The sequence below is a fragment of the Loxodonta africana genome, chromosome 6 (genome assembly GCF_030014295.1).
Source record: "Loxodonta africana isolate mLoxAfr1 chromosome 6, mLoxAfr1.hap2, whole genome shotgun sequence".
NCBI classification, from domain to species: domain Eukaryota; kingdom Metazoa; phylum Chordata; class Mammalia; order Proboscidea; family Elephantidae; genus Loxodonta; species Loxodonta africana.
In genome coordinates this window covers 72,735,298-72,757,212 of record NC_087347.1, presented here as the reverse complement: position 1 = coordinate 72,757,212, position 21,915 = coordinate 72,735,298, and the positions used below count along the sequence as shown (strand labels likewise).

Sequence of the window (21,915 nt, the reverse complement as noted above, 5' to 3'; positions counted from 1 at the left end):
CACAATGTGTCAACATTCTCTTTGTGTTCTATTTGTTCCCTTTCCAGTACTCTAGTTTCCCCACCCCTTTATTTTCTCACCTTTGCCTTTGAGTAATTGTTGACCTTTTGGTCTTATATTGATGGTTTTCAAGTAGGGCACTGCACTTACAGGTAATATCCTTTATTTTGTGTGTCACTTGGCTATTTTACTAAAAGGTAATCTGAGGGGATAGGCATGGTTCTAGGTTTCAAGAGTGTCTCAGGGCAATAGTCTCAGGGAGTCCTCTGTTCTCTACTGTTCCAGTTTGCCTGGCTTTTTTTTTTTTTTAATGAGAATTTGAGTTCTTCCCCATGTTTTTCTTCCATTCTTTTCAGGACCACTGTTGTGACCCTGGTCAGAATGGTCAGTGGTGGTAGTTCTTCTGGCCTCAGACTAGATGAGGTTGCGATTCGTGTAGACTTGTGTCTTCTCTGTGCTTTTGGTTACCTTCTTACTGTTTTGCTCCTAGCAAGTAGAGACCTGTAGCTGTGTCTTAGATGGCTGCTCGAAAACTTTTAAGACCCCAGACGCTACTTACTTCATTAGGATGCAGATCATGATTTTTGTGAACTATGGGATGTTATGCCAATTGACTGAGTTGTCCCATAAGCCTGTGGTCCTACACTTTCAAACCCAGAAAACCTATCTTGGAAGGTGTTTGGTTACTATGTCTGAGGAATCTCTCTATTGGAGTCTTCAATGGATATATGTGCCTGCACCCACATATTTGTATTTACACATACCTATTTTTTTTTTATAGATACTTCTATCTGTTCTCACCTGTGCATATACCTGTACCTACCCATATACCAATTTGCATATACCCTAGCCTTATCTTTGCTTGTTAAAACCCAACCCATTCTTTGAGATTGAGCCCAAATGACACACCAGAGGTAAAACTTTTCTTTATCGCTTCAGCTAAAAAAAAAGATTCCTCCCTATCTACTCCTTTATCACTTAATTTATGCCAGTCACACGACTCTTACCTTATACTACCCTATATTGGATATTTTTGTATTTTACATTCCTTACTAGATTTTAAGCATATTGTGGAGAGGCATTGTATCTTATTTCATGTTGAATTATCAGTACCTAGTACAGAAAAAAAAAAAATTTTTTTTTTTTTTTTTTAGTACAGTGCCTAACACATAATAAGGAACTCTGTAGATATTTATTACCCGGTAAAATTGCCCCACCTGATGGTGGGAGCGAGGTTTCTCGCTGTTGGAATGGGAGGCTACAGACAAGCAAGGGGAGAAGGCTAGAATAATCCATATGGTAATGGATTAGAATTGGGGATGTCAGTAGGAACTCATGTTTAGATTAATAGTGATACAAATGATTATATACGTAGAAATATTTATAGATATGTGAATATACATGGCTTAGCATGCTGTTGTTTTTGTCTTATGGTATCCAGTGATTCTGACTCCTGTATATGTTTTCTTTCCGTCAAGCTGAGAGAGTCTAGAAGCAACAACACCCCAGTAACAACAAGCATAACTAATGTCCAGATTTTGGTTTCTAATATCATTCACCAGTAAAAGGGCTCCTTGGAGAAATGTCTTCTTCTAGGTCTGGGGCAGGAATATACACAATGAGCCTGGAGCACTTTATTGTGGCAGAAAGTAAGGAAATACAGGGAGAAATATCCCACAATGATGGGGGTATGTCAGAGGGACAAAAGAGCCAACTGAAAGAGCTCCCAGTGGCCAAAACTGGGGCAATTTGAGCAATATAATTGAGTAGAATTGGATTATAACCCAAAGTGTTAAGTAAGTATTCATAAGTCCATATGATGTAAATTATTGAATGAATAAATGGAGAAAAGTCTCTCCTATAGAATTCCAAATAATTTATGTAGATACTCCGCCCTTATACTCTGCTACACGTAGTACCTTCCTTCTACAGACCACTGCATAGAAAGGGTTTTTTTTTTAAAAAAGTAACTTTACAGTGGAGAAACACGTCAAATACCACCTCGTCCAGATGATACTACAGAACTTTATAACATGCATGCTAGTTCATTCTTTTCCCTTTTCCTAGAATACATCTAGTCTTAACCTTTACTAGTTGATAGTATGTACCCTTGGCATGGTGTGATGAAAATGGCACTTTACCTCTGTAGTCTTCCTCCCCAAAACTCATAACCCCAGTCTAATCACGAGAAAAACATCAGACAAATTCCAATAGAGGGACATTCTATCATATAATCAGAACTCCTCAAAATTGTCAAGGTCATCAAAAACAAAACAAAACAAAGTATCAGAAACTGTCACAGACAAGAGGAGTCGAAGGAGACATGATGACTAAAATGTGATGTGGTCCCAGATGGGATCCTGGAACAGAAAAAGACATTAGGTTCAAACTAAGGAAATCTGGATAAAGGATGGACTTTAGTTAACAATAATGTAACAATAATGTCAATATTGGTTTGTTAGTTGTAACAAATGTACCATGCTAATTAGTGTAAGACATTAATAATAGGGGAGACTAGATGCCAGGTATATGGGAACTCTATATTTCTGTGAAATTCAAACTTCTTAAAAAATAAAGCCTATTTAAAATTAAAAATAAAAACTTGCCCTACCTGTACTCCTGAGGTAACCAGACCACGGAGACTAACTTAGGGGTAAGCAGAGCTACACTGGTTTGGCTCCAAGAGACTTGTGAGGGTGTCCAGAGAGAAAGAGGAGGTGACACGTGGCAGGAGAGTCACAGAGACAGAGGGGGAGCTGGGCATGGGTGAGGGGACACCATTAGTCGTAGCAAAACAGGAGAAGGGTGGAGTGGGAAGGCAAATGAAAGAGAAAAATTTGTTTTACTTGGCTGCCCTCCCCTCCAGTTCCCCTGCCCTGTGCTTCTTGTCCCTGTTTTCCTGTTTTTTATCCAGCTGTATCTTCCTCCTAGCATCTATTGCCTTCTAATATACTGTATAATTATGCTAGATACTTCCCACCCCCACCCCATTCACTCTCCTCTCTTTTCAACCTTGCTCTGGGCCCCAGGGGACTGAGCTGTAGGGCTTACATCAACAGACTCCTGGCCTCTGGCTTCCTTGGCAGGAGCTCTGAGAGGGGAAGAGATTGGGGTCAGAGTAAATACTTAGGATCCTTCCCCCCAGTTTACCCTGTGTAGGCCATGTCTCTCAGGCAGAAGCCACAGCTCCTGTCCGGCAACCCCCTCCCTGCAGATCTTCTCACTGGGTTTTGGTAATTGCCCCCTTATTATGCTCCTTCAGAGTCTCTGGGTGGTTAATATGGTTAACGTGTTTGGCTGCTAACAGAAATGTTGGAAGTTTGAGTCCTTTCAAGAGCATCTAGGAAGAAAGCCCTGGCAGTTTACTTCCAAAAATCAGCCATTGAAAACCCCACTGAGTGCAGTTCTACTCTGACACACATGAAGTCACCATGAGTTGGAGCCAAGTCCATGGCAACTGGTTACTGCTTTCATGCCCCATCATGCTTAGGAGTGGGTAATGGTTCTCCACAGCAGGAAACCCTGAGACACTGCACCATCCTTGCTGGTTTCCCTGAACTCGGCCCACATCTTGGTAAATCCTCCCTTTATGAAACTCTTCTCAGTTACCCAGTTAGGTGTGCCATCTGTTTCCTGCCAGGACTGAGACTGATAGAAATATTTACTTACTCACCATGTTTATTGTCTATTGTTTATCTTCTCCTTTAGAATGTAAGTTCCATGAGGGCAGATATTTTGTATGTTTTCTTCAATGCTGCAGCACGCAATTAATATTTGTTGAATAAATAAGTCAATATTCATTTTATTTGTACTAATATGGTAACCAAAAAAACAACCTGGGACCCTGGCGGCGCAGTAGTTGAGAGCTGCAGCATGCTATGGCTGCTAACCAAAAGGTTGGCAGTTCAAATCCACCAGCCACTCCTTGGAAACCCTATGGGGGCAGTTCTACTCTGTCCTATAGGGTCGCTATGAGCGGGAACTGACAGCAATGAGTTTGGTTTTTTTAATATGGTAACGACTAGCTGCATGTAGCTATTGAGCACTTGAAATGAGGCTAGTGTGATTGAAGACTGGAATTTTTAACTTTATAAAACTTTAACTAATTTTAATTTAAATAGTCACATGTGGTAAGTGGCTACAGTGCAGGGGCAAGGGGATTTCCGGGGCTTAAGCAATTCTCTAGCTACTAAAGTCCACTCTGCCCCAAGAGGGGTTAAGAGAGTTGCTCAAGGCTGAGGCAGCAAAAACAATGTTTTTGGCTGTTCCCCTTGCCCTGGGGAACTGTGATGCTGGTCTTTCTGGCATTCTCTCTAGGCAGGCACACTGGGGAATGTATGCCTTCCTTTTATACATTTACATCTTAATTTCCCTGCAAACTTTCTGTTTCTTGGATAACAGAGTTACAATGTGCTCAGTTAGAAACGTGGACCAGGCCCTTAAAAACTTGTAAAAGCTTATGAGAGAGCTCTGGCCCCTAGCCAAGGGAGTCTCCAGCTGCTGACTGACCCTGCCTGGAAAGTCAACTTGGGAGATATGCAAATGTCCTAATCCTCTTCCAAACTGCTCTAAGTAGGATTTATCCAGTGACCTGTAAAACCAAATTAGTAAAGCGACACTTTAATTCCAGCTTGTTAGAGAGCTTCTAAAATTGTTGAGAAAGCCAACACAGCAAATTCTGTGCTGGGGGGCTGAGAAATGCATCCTTATTTTCAAAAGTAAAATGTCCTCACTTTTTGATGGTTTCTCTTGCTCACATTAATTCCACACACACAAGACATATCCTAAGTCTTGCACAGGATTCCCCGGCGAAGGTGGGAAGCAATTTTTGAGAAAAACAGAAATATGGTGGCCCGGAGAGGTCAAGTGATTTTCATCAGGTTCTGCAAAGTCCCGGGCCAGCTCTGGTCTCCTGACTCTAGTACAGAGAACATTTGCACTGTTCTTATTACTTACCCCAGGAGCTGGCTTATTGCACAATATCAGGAAATCGTTCATATGAAAGCCTGGCCCACAGAGCATACATGTTCTGTTTTTTATTCTGCCGCTTTTTTATAAAGTGTGTTTCCCTTTCCCATAATGTCATCTGGAAGCAATTCCTCCCAACAGCTGGATTTGCTTTTACAATTGGTAAACATGTAAAATGGAAGGCAGAGGAAGATGCAGCGACTCACCAGAGCAGGCTTTTTTCCCACCCGCTTTGCTCATGTTCTGAGGCTTATCTTGGGTCTCTGCATAAGCCTCATCAAAACTGAGAATGTCTTCAAACATCCTCACATTGCATTCCCTCCTTCAGAAGGTCAACGTGTCTTTGGGGGAGAAATTTTCTGAATATTTTGCAGATAGAACTGATCAGATATACACCAGATTGCCAGCTGCCAAGATGTTGTGCTCCATGTGGAGGCCAACAGCCTCTTCCCAAAGTTCTGCTGCTCTCAGTACAGTCAGAACTCAAGGGACTGGCGGGAAGCCTCTCGGAGTGAAGCCTTCGCAGCACGACTGCCACCAAAGCTAGTAAAGAGAGGATAAGAACCCCCAGGGCACTAACTGGGTCATCGAGAAAGATGCACACTCCCCAAACGCACTCCGTGAAGGACAGGCAGGCCTTCCTCAGGAACAAGTATTCACAAACAGAAATGCTGGCCAGCCCTCTGGAGTGGCCAAGGCCAAAGCACAGCTGTCTTCTGGCTGTTGGCTCACACAGTCTCCACTCGTCTCCAGGGGCTATGAAGGCCCCTCCTCTAGGTTAGTTCCGGGCTCTTGTGTTTCTGGAATCAAGAGGTTCAGGGGCACAGTTGAAGCTGGAATACAGTACCAGGGAGAGGAGTCAGCCTCTAGGCACTCCCCCTCCCACGTAAGAAATGCTGCTCTTTTGATTAAAGTTTCTAATATGGCGAAATCAGCCCAGCACGTGGCTCAGCGCTCGGAGGGAGCGTGGGAGTATGTCAGTGAACAGACGGCCCCAGGAAGATGTAGGAGAAGGGCATATGCCACCCGGCGCAGCTGCCTCGATGATCACAATGTGGTGTGGGCCAGGCTGGGGTGGGGGACGGGGAGGGGGCGCACTTTCTTCCAAGCATCACCAGCCTTCTGGGTAGCCAGGACCCCACTCTCCGTGTCCTGGGCCTTTGACTGAACAGTTCTCCAGGCATTTATGGGTGTCCCTCCCACAGGACAAACAAAAGGAAACTTGCCTGCTGCTGTTAGAGGACCCCAAAGAAGGCGACTCCCACAGCTCCACAGCACTAGCCACAGATGTGCTTCCTCAAATGGAGCCCACTTGCCTGAGCCCAGAGGAAGTGGAGTGCTCTCTCTCTGGGTTCTGCTTCTATCCTGCGGTCTCTCTTCTCTCACTCTCCCCCAGCCTGGTGTATGCTTCACCTTGTCTGGGACCAGGGGGTAGAAACTGCATCATATGTCTTTCCAAATTTCATGGTCTCACCCCTGGAATTTTGAAAATCCACAAGTCCTGGTTGCATGCTGCAGTTCATTCCTTCAAGCCCTAGTGACTCTGGTCTCGCTGCCAGGGCTGTTCAAGTGAGGCCTCTGAGCACACCTGGAGAGATTCATTAATGCTTCTGACAGGGGGAGGGTGGGTTAGAGGAACCCATTGGTGGTGGTGGTGGTGGTGGCGGCAGTGGCGGTGGTTAGTTGCGTTAAGTCGGTTCCTGCTGGTAGGAACACTGCCCGGTCCTGTGCCTTCCTCGCGATCATTGTAATGCTGGTTAATACTTCAAAATGATCCTCTAGGTTAAAGAAACTGAAGAGACACACAACCAAATGCAGTGTATGGACCTTATCTGAATTCAAACAAACTAACTGGAAAAACACATTTTTGGATAATGAGGATAATCAGGAAGATTTTAATTTTGACTGATATTATAAAATATTAAAGAATTATTGTTAATTTTGATATATGTGATGTGGTGCTATAGTTATGTATGAAAATGCCATCTTTCAAAGGTGATATTGAGGTATTTAGGGGTGACATATGATGGCTAGGATTTGTTTTAAGATACTTTGGAAAAAAATGACAGAAATATAATGTATTAGTGGTTAAATCCAGATGATGGGTGTATGGAATTCTTTATATTATTTTCTGTACTTTTATGTTTGAAAATTTCGTAATAAAATAAAAAAATAATTTTTTTTTTTTAAGATGCTATTCCATCACAGAAACTCACAGGGGAGAACCAAATATACACCCACTTACCGGCCTCAATGTTGACTGAATTCTGTTCTTAACCCTTCTGATGGTCAGACCCAGGGGTCAGTTATGGGATACAGGAGGGAGGTGACAGAGAGGGATCAGTCAAAGATGATACCTAGAAGCTTTGACCAGGGGTCGTGGTACCACCCTCAGCTCATTTGCCTGGCAAGGAGAGAGAAGGGAGCTTCTCTCCTAGAATGAAGGCAGCCTTCTGCTCCCCAGCTTGCGCTGGCTGTCTGGGCTATGGTTTCCTCCTGGGCATGCTGCATTGCTGCCTGAGCAGAGGCCACTGCATGAGGGAAAGTAGGACACAGACCATATGCCACTACTAAATGAAGTTCCTGTTATTAAAACTTTGGAATTCTCTTGCTGCCCTTAGCCACCAAGCTTCTACACACCCTCCTCAGGGTGCTGGCCATCATCTTCCACTGGCTTAATCACAGACTTGTGTTAGGGAATAACCCTACGCCAGGCCTATGCTAGGCACTCGGTGCAGACGTGGGCAGGCCCAGGAGGGTCCTTTAGTTAAGGGTGATCGTGTAATTTGGGAGCTGGTAAGAGTGATGGTTGAACAGCATGATAACATAATGACAATGATAACATAATGTCAAGGCAACGAAGAAGACCTCTTGTTAGAAGAGTTAAAGCAGGGACTGGCATACACATGTCGTCTTCCCAGCAATGGCTACCTTCTCTTTATAGCTTGATCTACCATCTTTAGCCTTGACCTGATTTGGGGAGATTCTTTACTTCAGGATAAGATTCTTTGCTATTTTCTTACCTCCTTTCTTTGGTCTGTGACATAGGCTTTCCTAGAGAATCATTTTTTTCCCTTCTGCATTTGTGATGGTTAATTTTATGTGTCACCTTGGCTAGGCTATGATTCTCAGTGGTTTGAAAAGGTGGTCTGGTTGCTGTTCTAGAATATAACTTAATGCAATGCAATGTAATGACCTTCCATGATGCGATCGATGTGATCAACCAGTTGAAAAGGGAGTTTCTTTGGGGGTGTGGTCTGCCTGTAGAATATAAATGGATATTTTGGCAGAGCTTACTCTCTTTTGACAGGGCCCCCTTCTCCTTGCCTGACCTATGGATCTTGGGATGTAAGCTTGCAGAAGTCTCTGGCCTGCCACCTGACTATGGATTTTGAAACTGCCAGTCCCAGAACTACAGGAACCAATTCATTGAAGTAAATCTCTCTTTTCTCTCTATGTGTATGTATGTTTCATTGGTTTTACTACTCTAGAGAACCAAAACTAAGAAAGCATTGAAACTTGCTAAGTATTCTATTTTCTTTTATGTCCCTGAGCCTGAAGGGCTGGGCCATGTCTTGGTCCCTTCTTGGTACTGACCATAACACTTAGCCCTTCTAAGTGAGAAGAAGGTATTCCTATGCAGAGGCAGTGCCTATTTTTTTTTTTTTTTTAAACCTGTCTGAGCTATCACCACAGAAAAGACGGCCTACAGAGAGCTGAAAAATAAATATAAAAATCCTAATTACACCTTAACTGTCAGACTCAGTATTTGATGTTTCTCTAGAATTTTAGGAAACCTTGGTGGTGTAGTGGTTAAGTGCTACAGCTGCTAACCAAAAGGTCAGCAGTTCGAATCCAGCAGGAGCTCCTTGGAAACTCTATGGGGCAGTTCTACTCTGTCCTATAGGGTTGCTATGAGTCAGAATCAACTCGACAGCAACAGGTTTTTTTTTTAATAGGATTTTAAATAGGTTCTTAATTTTACCTTTTTCTTCCTAAAGCTTTCCACCTTTGTCTCAATTAAAAGTTTATAAGAACTCTAGTTTTTTTTTTTTTAGGTCTTACCAATAGTATCTCAGTTTCATTTTTTTATTTTCTGCTCCTAATATATTTTTTTTAATATTGAATAATAAGGGCGCCAACACTGCAGAACAGAGAAGAAGGGTGACATTGCACAAAGGGAGACCCACTGCAGTGACATCATGCAAGAGCTCAAATGCTTTATTTGCCAGTGGGGTCATGAAAAGTCTAAAATCAGGCTACAAAAAGTGATTGAAAAAGGCCAATGTAAACCAGAACACGATTAAAGAGAATGCTGACACCTTGTGAAAAGTGTAACTAATGTCACTGAATAATTGTGTAGAAATTGTCAAATGGGAACCTAATTTGCTGTGTAAACTTTCACCAAAAACATAATAAAATATTATTAAAAAAAAAGAAAGAGTTACTGTAGAAGGTGTGAGAGTGTAATTTTTCAAAAGCCAAATACACAAAAGTTGAAAATGTTGTCACATCCCAATTAGAATGTAAGCACGTTAGGGGCAGGAGTGTTGTCCTTTTTGTATATTGCTGTATCCCAGAACCTAGAGCAGGGTCTGGCACATGGTGGGTGCTCATTGCTTCCTGAATGCATAAACTGCCTATGCATTGGAATTCTTGTAGCCACGTGTCACATTCTATCATGTATTAGCATTAATTGCATTTTATTTGAGACTGAAAGTTTCTTGAAAGCAGAAATAAACCTTCTTTCTCATGTGCCTCAATCATAGCTGAGATCCAATAAATGTATATCGAACAGATAGAAATACATTCTAGTTGGAACCAATGATGATGAAATAATTTTAAAACAAAGTCCTAATTAGGTCACGAGAAAAGCCACGGTCCATGCTGTGGAAGTAGATGATTGTGAGAGAGCCCAGAAGTTTTAAGCTCTTGTCTAAAGTACTGTATGGCAAGGAAATAAATTTCCTGCCCCAGAAATCTGGAGAAAGAATTCTCTTGTGGATTTAAGTCTCAGAAAAAAAAGAGCCAAGCAAGGAGGCAGAGAAAGGAAGGTCTTTTCCAGGGCCTATAGATTAAGGGTATTTAGATACCACTTAAGAAAGGAACCAGACGCCAGCCAGGTTTGTGCTTTGGTTTAACCATGTTCCCTGCAAAACTTGCTAATGGGAAGATCAGAAGATCTGACGATCATTACTGAAGACGATTCAGAAAAATTAGCACCTACTCCCTGGTTGAATGGAGAACAAGCCCAGTCTTTTTTTGGTGTCAACCTCTACTGAAATGTGCTGTTGTCAAATCAAAAAGGGGACAGATCTAGAATTTTATAACTCTGATGAAAGTGAAATAAAAGGAAATCTGTATCATTTTAATCAAAGCTTGTGCTACCTGAGTCGGCTCCCTGTCTTGTCCCTTGGCCTTGGTGATCTTGTGTGCTGGAGGTTAAGGGTTTGTTAAAGAAGAGGGGTTTTGATTAAGTGTCACATTTAGCGTGATGTGACACGCTCTTTATCATTGTAAGGGAAGATTGTGGGCCAGGGGAGCTTTATAGCTAGTTCCCAATATAAATTAGGAGTCTTGGGGAATTAGGTGCTTTGCAGTTGGCCTTGATCTTTCAAGGACCCAATGAATGTGTGTATGTGAGAGTGTGCGCGTGTGTGTGTACGCGCGCGCGCATGCCTTTGGAGAGGTGGCAGAAAAGACAATTTCCAGGTTCCTGTGCTAATGGGCTGGTTACCCCTATTGGAGTTTGACTTGCAATTGTAACATAAGGTTCCCATTCTAAATTTGCCTGTGTTCTTGATGTACCAGGCAAAGGTCTCCATGCCTTTTACTCCTTTGGAATTTCAGTGATGCTAAGGGAAATCTCAAAGCATTCATTCATCCCTCCTGGGGGTCACTGCGTGAATTTGAGGGTAGAGAAGCAAGAGGAAGGCTTCCAAGTGCCAAACACCATTTCTAACTGGAGGCCATGGGGAATGCCTGCCCTGACTTCACCTAGAGAAAGGAGTGCAGGCAGAGCCAGAGCCTCCTCCCTCCAAATCTAAGAGTCTGATTATGGCCTCATTTGCAGCGGTGGGAGCACAGAGAGAACAGGGGCACAGAAGAGCCCTGGGGTGCTCAAGCAGAAGGCAAAGATGGGGGCAGGGATCATGGAAAACACCCTGGAAGGGCCACTCCCACCCAACAGGCACCCCACCCCCAGATTAATCTTCCAAAAATATCACTTGCATCAAGTTCCTCTTCTGTTCAAAACTCTTCAATAACCTTTCCTCCCCTCCTATTGCCCACAAAAGACAACCTGAACTCTCTGCCCCGGCATTCATTGACACACAGCATCTGGCCCCTGCCAAATCCATCTATTCACCACCCCCAAATGACTTTTTCCTATCCTTAAGCATTTGTTCATGCTGCTGCCCTGCTTAGAATTCCTTCCCTGTTTCTCTCTCCCATGGAAAGGCTATTCATCTTCCAAGGGGTGGCTGAAGCCCTTCTTCATGAAGGAGTCCCAACCCACTTGAGATAACTTGTTTTATTTATTCCAAAAGTAGGAACTGAGAACCTACGAAGTGCCCAGCCCCGTACTGTTCTAGGTACCTAGGATCGATTAGAGAACAAAATAGATAAAGATGCCTGCCTTCAAGTAGCTTATATTACAGTGGGGGATTTCTGACAGTAAACATTAAATATAATACACAAGTAAATTAGAGTGTGTTAGTAGTTGATAGTTGCTATGGACAAAAGAACAAAATAGGTCAGGGAAAGGGAGATCAGGAGATTCCGAGGTCTGGGGGAAAGGAGCAAGTTCAGTATTAATAAAGACGGTCAGTATTAATTGAGATGATGTAAGACTTAAGAAGGGTGAGGAAGTTAGCCAAGTAGATAACTGGGGGAAGAAAGTTCTAGGCAGAGGAAACATCTAGAGCAAGGCCTCAGGCAGAAGCGTGCCTGTTTTGTTCAAGCTGATACAAAGAGGTTATTGTGGGTAGAGGGGAGTGAGCTGAGCGAGAGGGTTCAGAGTAGAAAAGGTAGGCAGAGGTGATGGGGTTTCTGTAGGACTGGTACTTTGAACTCTGAGCAAGACAGGAGCCATTGCAGGGTGTGAGCAGAGGAGGGACATGACTGGTGGACTGGGCAACATATTTCACAACTACTCCTGGAGTGCTTTGAGAACTTCATGAAGTTTCATTTTCGGTAACTTCATGAATTGCTTGTGAAGAGTTCCATATCTCGTATTTCCTGAGTTTAAATCTTGCCTTCACCAGATACAGAAATGTTACCTCGGGTAATCCAGTAAACACTGATGAAACATCTATTTTCACAGTGCCCAGTTCTAGAGAAATACAGATGAATAAGACATGTCAGCTGGCCTTAGGGAATTCACAGTCTGAGACTCATTTATAGAAAGAATCATGCCAGCTATATCTCAGAGATGTTTGAAGACTAGATTGCTTCATGTAGTGAAAACATCTAGCATATCTTTCTCAGATTGGAATAGAGCTTTTTTTAAAATAACCAAGTAGGTATTTATACCGGTTAAGATACTCTTGATTACATGAAATAGAAAAACCCATTCAGATTGGTTTAAACAGTAAGAGGAATTTGTCGGCTCATCTCTCTGCAATGTCCAAAGGTAGTTTCAGACAGGATTTGATCCAGCAACAGCTCAGCAATGGAACCAACCATCTAGTTGCACTCTGCCTTCCTCTCTATCAGTTGAATCCTAAAGCTGACTTTCCTGGTTTAAAGGTCTGCCAGCATGTCCTGAGATGTAGCTTTCCTGTTCAAATCTAGTAGGAGAGAAGCTCTTTGTTCCAGAATTACCAGCATAAATCTGAGCATCTCTCTAATGGGAGTGCCTTGGGTCACATATGCCCAATACAGGACAGGTTTCCCTAAAGAGCGCTCAGGAAGCAATGCAAGATGCCAAACAGGGGCTGACCTGAGTAAATTTGGATTTTGGAACTTGGCAAAGGGAGAGATGAGAGGTCTTTCAATTGGCTATTTTGTTGCCTCAGGAAAGAAATAAGATGGCTTGCTTATAAAATCTCCAGGCCTAGCCACTCTTCCTTGGACAACCCAGCCCACCTTGAAATAGGATTAAATGCACACCTATCCACATTAAACATAATTATATCGCTGTTTCTGAGAGATCTTTTATGATTTTGCTTTTTTAAAAATTATTCAGCTGCAAAAATGATCGGCTACGATTTCTCTCAAAGCCATGAATAATCAGAAACTCTTTTCCATGAGACAAGTCTAACCTATAAGTTGTTTTCAAATGTAATACAGTTTTTATAATAAAAATATTATAAAATACAGTTTTTATAATATAAATTAACAATTAAAGGAGTTAAATATAATTTACATCTTTTTAGTCATTGAAATAAAAATGTGTTAATTTTAAATTTTGCATGTTTCTTGGCATATTTTGGAACCAATGCTTTCTCCCCCCCCCCCCCCATTTCAAGGGACCTTGAGAAGTTTGTACCACTGGTGCTGAGCTTAAGGGAACTTACTGGATAACTGGGCCATCACAACCGAGCCTGCATTAGTGAGGATGGAGAGGACAGATTGGATTAAAGAGAAGTTTAGGAGGTAGAATTGATAGGACTTGGTGAAAGATCAAAAGTTATGTAGAGGGAGGGCTCCGGGTGACTTCTGGTTTTCTAGTTTAAGAGGCTGGGTGGCTGGTGGAGCCATTTCCCAGTACAGACGTAATGACAGAGAACTAAATTGAGGGGGACGGGAAAAGTTTTGTTTGGGGCGCAGGAACTCAAAGGCACCTGAAAGATTCCCAAGTGGAATCCAGGAGACTGTTAGATGTATGGATTGATATATGGGCTTGGGGATAAGAAGAGATCTAGGCTGACAGATATTGAATACACCTCACTTCAATATGCTCTCCCTGAGAGGTGACAGTTTTCAATGAGCCCTGCAGAAACAAGGAAGAAGGGGTAGTCAGCTTGCTCCTAAATCATACTGGTTCCATTCAGCCCCAAATGGTGACATTAGGCCCCAAAGCATAGACCACGAAAGGCATAGGGGACCTGGGACCACCAGAAGGCAGCTCCTTCTGAAACTGAACCAGGAAGGCACTTCTGATGTTCATGAACAAGACTGACTCTAAAAATTCTATCCTTTACAGGCTCTTTAAGAAATTTAGAAAATTCATGGGGAAGTACATTTAAAAAAGATCACCAGTAGTTATGTCATCCAAACACAAACATTCTTCACTTTTTTATCTTCTGCTGAGTCTTAATCTATGTAGGGTTGCCCCCTTCTTTATTTTATTTTTTTAAATGTAGTTGTAATCATGTCTACAATTTCATACACTACTTTTCCTACTTACTCTATTCTTCTGTCATTACTCAGTTTAGTTTATGGTAATGAGTGTGTAAAATGTCATCATGTGGATTTATCAAAGTTTACTTAACTGTTGTCCTATAGTTGCCCATTTATATTGCTTTCAGCATTTTGCTGTTATAATTTTTGCTATCATAAATAATATTATATATATATATAATATATGTATTGCCAACTTACTCCCCAAAGAAGGCTGTGTTTAATATACATTGTGACCAGCAATATGTGAAAATTTCAGCTCCACGATGGTTTCACCAGCACTGGCTATTATCACTAAAGCAAATTATTATCATTATTTATTTACTTTTGCTAATTTAATAGGTAGAACAAGGCGAGCTTATTTTTTAATTTCAACTTATAGTGAAGATTATCATGCATTCAGAAAAGTATCTAAATCATAAGTGAATAAAAAAATAGCTCCATGAATTTCACAAAGTGAACACCCCCTGAATAACCAGCACCAGATGAAGAAACAGACCACCACCAGAACCCAGAAGCCCCTGTCATGCCCCTTTCCGCTCACCTCCACTCCACCCAAATGTATGTGTAACACAGAGGCATCAGAAGTCCTCTAACTTCAGGAGAAGAGAGGAGAACCACCATCAGCCCAAAGCTGATTCCTGCAAGTAGTCAGACATACCTCCACTCTCCAAACTTTTTGCTAATTCTGACACCGGCTGTCCCTCCCACAGCACTCTCTACTTCTCTGCTAGGCTTGATATTTCATTGCAATGGCCACACGGGACTCACAGACCATACTCACAATTATGTGGTTTAGTAGGTAAGTAACAGGCTACAATGCAGAATTGGGATCAACTTGGAAGCAATAGGAACAACTCAGAATACAGTTTTTCAGTCAGAACAGCTTCCAACAAAGACAGCTCTCAGCTTCTTCTCCGCCGTGCCCGCAGGCAGGCCTTAGTCTCAGGTTCTGCCACTAGGCCCTGCTTGGGCAAGTGTTATAGCTCTTTGGCTCCCCTGTCAAGTGCCCGGAGGCACCCTACTCCACCAGCAAGCTTTTTGCCCAAAGGTGCTCAGCTCTCTCCCTCTGTGGGTCAGTGAGCCCACTGCAGCCGTCTTGTGCCGTCTTCTGCCATCTCCAGTGTTACAGATCTCTCTCTTTCCTAGATCTAGGAGGTTCTCAGCACAGTGATCCCAATCCAAAGGATAAGCTTTGCCCCCGATTCTTCTTGATGGTAGTGAGGTCCCCCTCAGCCTCTGTGGGATTTGCCTCTTTAACCTATAGGGAAGGCAAAGCTGACCAATCCTGTAGGTAGGCCACATCCACCTAGTTTGCACAGGAATCAACCAATCCCCCGTAAGAATTTTACGCACTTTATTTGCACAGTAAACTATCCAGTCCCTGTAAGAGTTTTACGCACCTTATTTGCATTGTAAACTGTCCAATCCCTTTGCAAGATTGTGGCCTAGCAAATCATCTTGGCAGAATTACAAACCCAGGGTCAGAAAGGCCATATACAAAGAGAAACTCATTGCACTGGAGTATCACTATCCTGACTTCTCACACCATAGATTTGTTTTGGAAAGTGACATTGCTGTAATTTTTATTTTCTTGATTGCTAATGGAGTTAACTATTTTTCTACACATTAGTCCATGAGTTGTAGTTCCTCTTTTGTGAATTGTGTTTTCAAGTTCTTTGTCCAGGAAATGGTTGGTTTTTGGGCAATCTCCTAATGTGAGAAATTGCCTAATATTGGACTATAGTCATCATGACATTGTTCAGAAATGGAGAAGAGTGTGTGTCTGTGTGAGTATGTGTGCACGCACCCATGTCCCCATCCCGACACTGCTCCTTTACTTGTTTATGCTCCTTGACTGCAAAGCAAGATGGTGGGCACCTTTCTAGGCAACACCTGGCAGGGGTAACTTTTTAGTGACTGAATTGAGCCTATTAGATTCTGCTGTTCTTTCAGTGTCTATAAGAATTACAGAAATAGGTCACGGAACCTTTTCAGAAGTAGGACTGACACATTTGGGGAAAGCATTTTTTTTCTACTGAAATAGCATACAGTACAAGATGAAATGATCTCTAGAGAGTAAATGAATTTAGACATTTGCATTAAAAATAAATATACTTAAGGATAATAACTTGCAGAAAATAGTGTTTTTTATAAGAAAAAATTTTCCATTTTAGTTTTTTTTTCCATTTTAGTTTTAATGTGGTTTTTTTCTGAAGTACAAGCAACAGTAACCGCTGCCCAGCAACACCTGGTAACAGCTTTTGATGGAATGAGAAGGGCCACATCATTGATCACGGTCAGGATTTGTTCTTTCACTAAAGCCAACGTCTTCTGTCTCCCTGGGTTTGCTTTCTCCCCTCTGGTTATCATATAGCCTGTCTGCTCACTCTGGGAAAGTTATCCATGGCTATGTGACAGGCAGGGGCAAGGTTATCTCACTACCTGCAAGCTGCTCATTTCAGCTCTTAAAAGGACTTGACTGGTTTGTAGCAGGCCAGGCTCAGCTCTTTGCCCAGGAGCTCTCTGGGGCCCCCAGGTCTGCTCTGTGGGAGGCCCTTTTCAGCCTGTTCCTCAGACATCAACAGGAAGCTCTCCCTGGCTGTTGCACCCAGCTTCTCCTCAAATACATGCCCTAACATGCTGCCTTGAGAAGCTCCAAGAACCTCAGGGACAGGTGCTTGTATCTTCTCAAGGGATCCCCAAGGAACTGCTGGACTGCTTGGGCAACACGTCCATGCCTGGTCTGCTGGTCAGGAAAGCAGGGCCCTGGGTTACTGCAGGGGAGACCCTTGGACTTAGCCCCAAGAATGGAGGGAACAGGCACATGAGGTGCTTGGTCAGTCCCAGGAGTCGTGGGTGAATGGGGGAGCAAGGGGAAAATGCAGAGCCCATAAAGGGCCTTTGCCCTGAAGGTACTGGGGAGAGCAGAAACCTGTGTTTTAGGAGGATCTGAAGGTAGGGAGGAATCCCTGGGTGGCACAAACTATTAAGCGCTCAACTATTAACAGAAAGATTGATGGTTCACTCACTCAGGTGCCTCAGAATAAAGGCCTTGTGATCTGCTTCTGGAGGATCACAGCCTTAAAAGCCCTATGGAGCACATTTCTGTTCTATAATACATGAGATTGTCATGAATGGAATTCGACTCTATGGTGACTGGTTTTGTTTGTTTGCTTTTTGGTTTTGGAGACAGGGAGAAAAGTATAGGGCTGTTAGAAGGTGAGAGGCGATGAGGTTCTGAACTGAGCAGTGACTGTGGGGGGTGAGGAGCAGGAGTGGAGAGAGGAATAGATGTGAGAGACTTTTCAGAAGTGGAACACACAGGATTTGACAGCTTAGACATTGGCACTGAAGGAGACAGAAGAGTCAAAGATGCTGACAAGAACACACTACCTTTTATGCTGCACACATCCATTCAACAAGCCTGTGTAGAGGGCCCACCATGTCGGGTACTGTTATAGGCGCTGGGAATAAGGTCGAGATGAAGAGGCAAGGTCTTGCCCAAGGATGTTTTTATTCTGTTGGGGGATGGGGGCCAGGAAGACAACCAACAGGTAAACCAATAAAAAGATGATTTCTCATGGTAATAAGTGCTATGGGAAGATAATCACGCTGGGGGTGAACTTTTCTGAGGAGATGACATTCGAGCCGACATTTGAGACCAGAGAAGAGTCAGGGCAAGAACATACTAGGAAAATGAAAGACACTCTGCAAAAAGCCCTAAGGTAGGAATGCCCTTGGCACAATTGAGAAACAGAAAGAAGACCACTATGACGTGAGAAAAAGAGTTTTGCAAGACTAATTGTTTTCTGATCTATTTGCTGAGCTGCTGCTGGAGCCATACTTCCTTAGTTTCATCTTTAATTTCTAGGCACTACAAGCCCTTCCCACATCTCATTTCTTCTTCTCTTCATACCAGCTAACCTTAGACAGCAAGAAGTGACCATAGCAGCCATAAGACCCTGGTGCCCAGGCCCAGGCCCAGGTCCATCTAATAGTCAGAGAGGGGCTAGAACCAGTTCGGTTCTTTCAGGAGCCAAGTGGGGAGGGGACTCTGGGCCACCCTTGCTCCTTCATCTAAGATTGTGATTTGTAACCACTTTTGAACCTCAAATCACTTTAGCAATCTGATATAAGCAAAAGACCTGTTGCCGTGGAGTAGATTCCGACTCATAGCGACCCCATGTGTTACAGAGTAGAACTGCTCCATTGGGTTTCCTGGGCCGTCATCTTTACTGAAGCAGATTGCAAGGCCTTTCTTTCGTGGCACCGCTGGGTGGGTCGGAACCTCCAACCCTTGTATTGGTAGTCAAATGCAAACCACTTGCGGCATCCAGGGGCCTTGCAATCTGATATGAACTGTGGAAAATACATACATATGTAATTTTGTACACAATTTCAGAGGATTTGGTGACCTGTATAAAAGCTCTCAGAGGTCCCCTCCTAGGTTCTCTACTTTGTTGTTAGTTGCCATTAAATCGATTTCAACTTACAGCGATTCCATGTGTGCAGAGTAGAACTGCTTCATAGGGGTTTTTGTTTTGTTTTGTTTTTAATAATATTTTACTGAGTTTTTGGTGAAAGTTTCCACAACAGATTAGGTTCCCACTTAGCAATTTCCACACAAACTGTTTGGTGACATTAATCACATTTTTCACAATGTGTCACCATTCTCTTTAATTGTGTTCTGGTTGTTCCGTTTCAGGGACTCTAGTTTCCCTGCCCTCTTGTTTTCTCATCTTTGCTTTAGAGTAAATGTTGACCTTTTGGCTTCATACAGATGGTTTTTTAGTAGAGCATGGCACTTATGGATAATATTCTTTATTTTGTGTTCCAATCCATTATTTCACTAAAAGGTGACCTGATGGGATAGTTTCAGTTCAAGGTTTAAGGAGTATCTCGGGATGATAGTCTCAGGGAGTCTTCTGGTCTCGACTGGTCCAGTTAGCCTGGTTCCACAGGGTTTTCAAGGCTGCAACCTTTCAGAAGCAGATCACCAGGCCTGTCTTCTGAGGCACCTCTGGGTAGATTCAAACCACCAACCTTTCTGTTAGTAGTTGAGCTCTTAACCAGAGACTCCTTTGTGTCTCTACTTAGGCAGTCTTTTTTAAATTAGCCCATTTTCTTATTAAGGCTGTGTCCCTTCCACAAAAAAGAGGGTACATGGAAAAACTACCTTATAAACAACCAGTCTATAAATACATATTCTTATGACTATTATATTTTCCAAAGAGATACAGCCCATATAAAATAAAACATAATCATAATAATGGTTAAAAAAAAAACAAATTTGTACAGTGTCTTCTATTTTGCAGCACATATTTTTATTTATTACACCATTTATTCCATTGATATCCTTGACACATAGGCAGGGAAGGTATTGTCCCATTTCACTTACGATGAGACAGAGGAATAGAAGGGTAAGTGGCACACCCGCAATAATGGCCAGTTGACAGCAGCATTGGGTCAGGATGGCCATCACCCCCAGGCCCAGGCTCCCGAAGAAGTGCAAATCAGGGCAGTGGCCATCTTGGCTTTTCTTGACTTCTCTCCCCAGTGCCTGGAGACCCTGCAAAGGCAATATTTGCACACACATCCCCTCAGCCTACATCAGCCTCCTGGTGAGAAACAGAGACGCAGGGTTGTGATATTTTCTAACACATGAAAAGAAGCACAGAGCCTGCCTACAGAAGTCCAGGTTTTATGGATGGACAGGCACTTCACACTAGGGCTTCCTCTTGGCCAATTAAACCTAACTAGTCATTTCCTTTTTCATCAGAAGGCTTACAGCATTTCCTCCTACAATCCCAAAGAAATGAACCTGAGGGGATGCCACCTAGTGGCCAGACCATAAGGATGGCAGTTCGTTTTCCCTACAACACCCCAGCCCCACTCCATGGAGCCATTCAAAACTTGGACTTTGGGAAAATTGGACCCATACCTCTTATCACTGACCAGAATAAACTCCAAATAGATCAAAAATTTAAGTGTAAAAAATGAAACCACACATGTATTAGAAGAAAACATGGGGAGATTTATTTATAACCTGGGTGTAGAGAAAGTCCTTAAACTCCAGAAGCAAGCCAAGGGTAGCTCTGAGTACCTGCTTCTCCAGCTAAGAGGGATATGGGACAGCTTTCTCCCCCATGTGGTACCAACTCTCCAATGAGACCTAAGTGACCGTCCCCATCTAGGACTCCTTGGGACAGGAAACTCCTGGAAGGGAAACAGATGAAAATGGATTGGACTGGTTGGGCCCCTTGCCCCACCATCTTCTTGGAAGAAGAGAAAAGAGGTCACTTTACTTGTACCTCACAAAAGGGAGATACCGAAGACATCAAGGATATTGTTGGGTGCTAAAATCATTGGGTGCAAGAATTAGAGCAGAGTATTCCCAGGATCTCGGAGGTAATAAATGACTCATTAATTACAAAAGGGAAAAATTACCTTTACAATGAAGAAATCTGGTAAACCATATGTATTAGTTATCTATTGCTGTGTAACAAATAACCCTGAAAGTTAATGGCTTAAAATAACAAGTATTTGTTATCTCACAGTTTCTGTGGATCAGGAATCCAAGGGCAGCTTAGTTGGGTGCCCCTGGCAGAATATCTCTCAAGAGGCTGCAATCAAGGCATCAAGCCACATGAGCTGCTTCCAACATTGCTCATGTGGCTGTTGCCAGGCCTCAGGGGATTCGCTTGCAAGATCACTCTGGGCCTCCATAGGAATGGTTCGCAAGAGGGCAGGTGGCTTCCCCCAAAGCAAGTGATCCAAGAGAAGATGAAAGAGAGCTTCCAAAATGAAAGCCGCTGTTTTTTTATAACCTAATATCAGAAGTTACATTCCATCATTTCTGCTGTATTCCATTTTTTAGAAGAGTCGATAAATCCAGCCCACGTTCAAGGGGAGGAGGCACGTGAGAGTGCAAATACCAGGAGGTAGAGATTACTGGGGGGCACCCTAGAGGCTGACCAACACACTAAGTAATAAACAGAGTAACATCACCAGGAATGGGACAAACTGACATTATGTGCCTCCTGATACAACGCAAAGGAAATACACAATGTCACTTATATAGTAGCCTTGAAAGCAAAAATGAGGAAACAAATGACAAATCCAGAATGTAGGATATTCTACAAGAAAATTAGTCTGGGTTTTTAAAAATGTCAACATCATGAAAAACGAACAAAAAAATTTGAACCGTTTTAGATTATAGGACACTGAAGAGACATAACTCAATAAAATCAGCGATCCTCAATTGGATCTGGATCAAAAAACAAAAACAGCTATAAAGGACATTCCTGAAACAATTAGGGAATTTTAATTTAAACTATTAAAAAAAAAAAATTTGCCATAGAGTTGACCCTGATTCACTATGACCCCATGTGTATCAGAGTAGAACTGTGCTCCATGAGGCAGGCAGGCTTTCTTTCTCTCTTTCTTTCTTGTACTGTAAAAATATATGTGACACAACATCTGCCAATTAACATTTTTTGGGTATACAATTCAGTGATATCAATTACATTAATCATGTTGTGCAACCATCACCCAAGATCATTGCGGAATTTCCTATCACCATAACAAAAACTCACTGCT

General features: G+C 42.7%; 2 long non-coding RNA genes across 2 annotated transcripts; one reads left to right on the top strand and one right to left on the bottom strand.

The window, feature by feature from the left end:
• Positions 1-279: 279 nt before the first annotated feature.
• Positions 280-20,872, bottom strand: LOC135231541 (uncharacterized). The gene is made up of 2 exons (XR_010322291.1): positions 15,717-20,872; positions 280-15,574 (listed from the first exon to the last, which is right to left on the bottom strand). It is a non-coding gene; the product is annotated as an uncharacterized LOC135231541 (long non-coding RNA).
• Positions 2,990-12,632, top strand: LOC111749440 (uncharacterized). Its single transcript, XR_002784578.2, has 2 exons — positions 2,990-8,402; positions 9,103-12,632. It is a non-coding gene; the product is annotated as an uncharacterized LOC111749440 (long non-coding RNA).
• Positions 20,873-21,915: the final 1,043 nt, after the last annotated feature.